Below are 6013 nucleotides of genomic sequence, written 5' to 3'. Positions count from 1 at the left end.
AAATCACCTAATCTTATCTAGTGAGCTTATAATCAGCTTTCTCCTGCTATATTTTCCTGAGGGTGAAATTCATTTTGTTGCGATACAATGGACAAGCTGTTTCCTGGCGTGGTGCTCAGCCTATCTGGAATGAAATGCTTGGGAAATGGGTCTCTGATTTCACCTTGAGTAGACGAAATTAACTTGTGCTAAGGCACTCTTTGGCCACAGATGCCCTTGTGCCATTAAAATCCATCAAATTCATCCTGTTGCCCTAAGATACTATTGGTGATTCATTCTCTGCATTGTATGCCCTGGCCAGATCTATTTTCTTCTTTTAATTTCTGCCAGAATATTAACAACTTCCTTGTTCATCCCTGTTATGGTTTCACTCGGTCAGTTGTTCTATTAATAATTATAATCACTTTATTGAAAACATATTTTGGGCTAAATATCATCAAGTTTGCCACTCTGCACAATGTTATATATGTTAGGTCTTGTATGTCTTTACTTGTGTGGTGATGTTTATTTTGTGCTCACTGTCTAAACAACCTTATTTGCCTATGATATCCTAAGCCCTTCTATACCTATTTTCCTTCCCCCTGGCTCTTTCTCTTTTCAGTCATTCCTCCTCTTTCCTTTACACCGGCCATTGGTCACAAAGCTTCTGTGGGAACGACAGTCAGCACTGGGCCCTTTTTTGTTCATGGAACCTGCACTGCTACTATTAACACTAATAGTACGTTATCAGTATTTTTGTGATACTGCATTTATTGTTATTTATGAAGTAGTTGGCTAAGGCAATGGTAGCAGTGTTGGATATTGCAATATATTATGCATATATCTCACTTGCAATATATCAGTGTGTTCACTATTACACTGCCCTCTATTTCTTTCAGTTCAGTTATTTGGCTATAGATATATTGTGCTGCTTTCCTAGTTTAGACCACTCAAACTAAAACTTTGCTCTTTGTGTCACAGGTAGAATCTACAATGATTGCTGCTCTGTGTCTTGTAAGCAGGAGGCAGTGTTCAATGGAGCCATGAACTTTCCTTGGAATTGAAAAGCCTTTGCCGTATTATGCGCTGAACCACGAGTGTGAAGAGGAAAATGTCATGCCTTGGATTTCTGCAGAGGTGAACCATTGCGGTGAATCCACCAGCGCGAAAGACAGGGATGAGAAAGGAGACAAGACAGGTGCTGACTCGCGACTAAAGTTTATTGGCGTGAACAGGGAATATATAAAAAGCCAAGCAATACCATAAACCATGTAGTTACAGATAAGCATACAGGACAACATGAGTCAAAAATCGCCCTCAACATTTCCCTGATCGAGGTAGTCCAACTCATTGTGTGTTAACACGATAGACAAAACACACATTCTTCACGGAGTCATAACATGTGTCTAGCCTCGATAATCTCCCATTTAATCTCTCTGAATTTACTGCCAAAATGCGTGTTGCCAAAAGGAAAGGGTAGCAGACTTCACATCCCGTGCAGTGTACAGCAGAGTTACCCCAACCACCTAGCCAAGCCCCTACCCTCTTGTGTTCCTGTAGTCTTACATTCATACACCTTACAGTTGCACCTACGCAAACCAGACTACAAGATAATAATATTTGATACCACATTCATTTTACAAGGTACATATACATTTCACTCTACACGTGTACTTTTTTCGACCCACATTCACAGAATTATTCTTAAAATTTTACATGCTTTAGACAACGTATTAGGGGCCGAGAAAGCCACTTTTACATCATACCTTCTGGCCACATTTTTCAAATTGTGCGACAATTTATGTACATACGGTAACGCAACTGGTCTTTTGGCATCTCGCTGGCTGGCCCCAGCCTGATTGTGCCGGTCACCGCAGAACTGTCTCAGCTTCTTTAACAATTTATCATATGCTCTTGCAGTAACAAGGTTTGGAAATCCTGCGTTCGTTAACCTTAAAATCTGCTCTTGGAAACTAGTCGTCATGCTGTGAAAGCATAATTTCATCAATTCTGAGCCCGCGCTAGAAAGTGCAATGCTATCTTTCACTAGCTTGGAATGATCGACATGTAGCCAGGTAGCAGCTAAACACTCGCCAGCACACATGAAGTGTGCTGAACATCAAGGTAACGTCCAGAAACCACAGCTCTTTTTCTTGGGACATTTTCTCCAAGGTAAACCTGAGATAAAGGCCTTGCTCCTTAAACAACTTGAGAAGATGTACAGGTCCCGAACTATCACAACCTTTATAAAAGACCAGAAAATCATCGACATAGCAAAAGATTTTTCCCCCAGCCCATGCACATTCTGGACAATTATTCTATCCACCCTACTCAAGAAAATATTGCTTAGCACAAGGTCAACCTTTGAACCACTACATATTCGAGACTTTAGAACACATACCGCACTGCGCTACGCTACAAACATGCTCTTCAAATAAATGCTATTCAATAACATGCTCTTCAGATAAATTTCAGAAAAGGATTGATGCGAAATTATCTCTGGTTATTTGCAAAAGCATCTGTCTACTTCGCGTCTTGAAGATCCATTTCTTGTACTCAATTCGCAGTGTGGTTGAGTATCTTAAGAATGACAATCCAGGGGATTGTCTTGTGATTAGTGTCGATGTAGAACTATTTTATTCTATCCCGTATGAAGATCTTGTGAAAAGCTTATGAATGTGTATATCGGAGCACAACGATGAGCTCGTGTTTAGGAACGGGTGTGTAACATAAGTCTTTTTTGGCACTTGTCTCCTTTTATTTGAAGTGAAGAGCATGTTTGTGCAGTATGGCAGTGCGGCATATGTTCAAAAGTCTGCTAAATGTATCGATTCGAAGGTTGCCCCTGTGCTAAGCAATATTCTCTTAAGCAGGGGGGAAGGAATGATTGCCAAGAAATTGCATGGGCTGAGGGAAATCTTTCGCTACGTCTATGATTTTCTGGTCTTTTACAAAGGTTGTGATAGTGTGGGACCTGTCCATATTGTGAACTTGTTTAAGGAGCAAGGCCTTTGTCTTAAGTTTACTTTGGAGAAATGTCCCAACAAAAAGAGCTGCGGTTTCTGAACCTTACCTTGATGTTCTGCACACGCCATGTGTGCTAGCGATATTCACCCAGGAGTGTTAAGCAGCTACTTGACTGTTGGTCGAACGATTCTAAGCTAGTGAAAGATAGCATTGCGTCGTCAAGTCTAGGCTCGGTATTGGTGAAGCCATGCTTTTACAGCGTGGCAACTGGTTTCCAAGAGAAGATTTTAAGGCTAAAGAAAGCATGATTTCCCAACCATGCTATAGCAGAAGCGTGCGATAAATTGTTAAAGCTGAGCATATAAGATTGGGCAAGTTGGTCTGACATGCTAAAGATAAGAATGGCGCAGCATCAAGTAACGAGGACAACAGGAGAGCACACCCACGCACAAGTGCCTTCCTTGGAGCGGATGCAGAATCTAAGAGCGTGTACTTGACATTCAGCGTTGGCAGCCAAGGATCGGGCTCGTTCAATCTTTAGCGTTCAAATCCGTGTTTCCTCGTTTCCTTGACTGTGAACGCTGAATGTCAAGCACGCGCTCTTGGATTTTGTATCTGCTCCAGGGTTGGCACTTGTGCGTGGGTGTGCTGTCCTGCTTTCCTCGTTACTTGATGCTGTGCCATTCTTCCCTTTAGCATGTTAAAGGCTGAAACCCCTTCGCAGGGACTGGCATGATCAGGCTGGGGCCAGCCAGTGAGATGCCAAAAGACTGACTGTGTTACTGTACATACATAGATTGTTGCAAAATTTGAAAACTGTGGCCAGAAGGTATGACGTAAAAATGGTGTGTTCGGCCCCTAATAAGTTGTCTACAATCTGTAAAATTGTTAATAATTTTGTGAATTTCGTTAGGGAAAAGCACATGTGTCGAGTGAAACGTGGCAACATATATGTGCCTTGCAACCATTGCATGCATTGCATACCATTATCATGTGGTTGGGTTTATGTTGGTGAAACTGGAATGTGTGTCAATGTAAGACTACAGGAGTATGAGAGGTATTTGGATACTGGTAGGGGTTGTAACTTATCTGCATATTACAAGGGATGTGAAGGCTGCTAGCCATTCCTTTCGGCAACACGCATTTTGGCACTACGTTCACAGCAGATTAACCAGAAAATTATCGAGGCTAGACACATCTTATGACTCGGTGACGAATGTGTGAGTGTGCTGCCCATAGCGTTAACATGCAGTGGGTTGGACTGCCTAGATGAGAGGAATGTTAAGGGCAATCTTTTACTTTTGTTGTGATGTAGCTTATGAGTAATTGTGTAGTTAGTGGCGTGTGGCTTTTCTGTATACTCTCTGTTCACTTCAATAAACTTCAGTTGCGAGTCAGTGCCTGTTTTGCTTCTTTTCTCGTCCCTGTCACGTGCTGATAGATTCAAGTACTTGTAGAGTAGATTCACTGAATTGTGTACTTGCAGAGGCTTGTGAAAAAAAATAGAGGAATTTTCTTTCCTTTATGCGGAATGGAAGGTTGAAATTTTTTACTTAAATGTTTGCAGCATTAAATTCTATTCGGAAAGGTAAAACCCACTTTATTGTACATTTTGTGTGCAATGGTGCCGGTGGCTGCATGCAAATGAAAACATTCGTCCAGGTTATCTAGCTAGCGTCCTTCTTCCTTGTGCCACATTTTCTGAAATATTATTTTGTCAGACTTATTTCAATCAGAATTTCTAAGAACAAATTGGTGATCACATAATGGTGATCACATATGACATAATTCCAAGCGTGATCATTGGTATTTTTTAGTCTGGGGCAGTACAATGAGAAGTACATAGTATATAGTAAAATTAAATATGACCAGTCTAACATAAACAAAACTACTTTTTTTAAAGGAAAATTTTGCTACCGAAGTGCTGGAGTGACATGGCATTATGAAGACGTGGAAGTGTGCTGTATTCATGATGGCACGAGAACTTGCGTACACTGCTTCAGGTAACTGGTGAGTACCTTGGTGCTGTGCTTCTGCTAATGTAGCCAAATTATGTTTTTAATCTAAGAGTGTATCTGAAAACTTAAGCAAAAATTGAGTAGTATTTAGATATTCTTGCACGAGATACCACTGTGAGAATTAGTTATTAATGATGTGTCTCACATGTACCCTTGTCTGCTGAATATAGTAAGCATAGCTTTCGAGCTGAGTGCCTCTGACGTATGAAAAAAAATGGCCACTGGGCTGCTCCACGACGCGTGGAGCAGCCCAGTGTAGCACATTCAGGCTTCATAGAGTGGAGAATGAAGGCAGTAAATAATTTAAGAGTAGAAAACACAGCACAAACTACAGGACCAGGAAACTTACAGAACACACCGACCCTGATGACACTCTTTGCATGAAGGGTGTTATAAAGTTGCCTGTCATCATGTAGTGCAAGATGGAGGTCGCACAGGACGGGTGTTAAATATGAGTTGATGCAGACACCTGTCATTACGTAGTACTCACTGTAGAACTCGAGCAAGAAGCAAAGGTAACAGCTGAGCATGGCCACTCTTGTGCTTTCCTCCGCAAGCAATCTAGAATTGCACTTAGAAATCTTTTATGCTTTCTCTTGACATATACATCATTGCTGCATGTGGCGAGGAAAAGTACATACCCTTGATGTCAAGTGACAGTGAACTCACAGGGCTGGTAACAGCTCACTGAGGTGTTGTGATATATCTACAAGGCACCTCATGAGAACAAAGAGCCCTTGAAGAAATTCTCTCAAAGTTTGTTGCCACATGGACCTCTTCGTAATCAATGACTCTAAAAGGCAAGCCTTCCTTTATTGTCACAAAAAAAGGCCTAGGACATGGGTCTTCTCGCTTCTCCATTAGTGCCAAACTGTTTGCTAGCGAGATCTTTCGCAGATATATAATTATTTCACAAAATGTCGAGAAGGGGACTGAAGCTGCACCAAGCAGTACCAGTAAAAAACTTATCACAGCTGTTCAAAAAGCAGAAAGACTCATGCCTTCATCCTTCTTTTGCATCAGACACATGAGGACACTTCGTCTTTCTG

The 6013-nt window shown here is 41.4% G+C and overlaps 1 long non-coding RNA gene across 1 annotated transcript; it reads left to right on the top strand.

Moving 5' to 3' along the window:
* The first annotated feature begins 531 nt into the window (after nt 1-531).
* Nucleotides 532-4902, top strand: LOC144097301 (uncharacterized). Its single transcript, XR_013306974.1, has 3 exons — nt 532-718; nt 961-1116; nt 4850-4902. It is a non-coding gene; the product is annotated as an uncharacterized LOC144097301 (long non-coding RNA).
* Nucleotides 4903-6013: the final 1111 nt, after the last annotated feature.

This window comes from Amblyomma americanum, chromosome 1, assembly GCF_052857255.1.
Source record: "Amblyomma americanum isolate KBUSLIRL-KWMA chromosome 1, ASM5285725v1, whole genome shotgun sequence".
NCBI lineage: Eukaryota > Metazoa > Arthropoda > Arachnida > Ixodida > Ixodidae > Amblyomma > Amblyomma americanum.
This window is presented reverse-complemented; position numbering and strand designations above follow the sequence as displayed.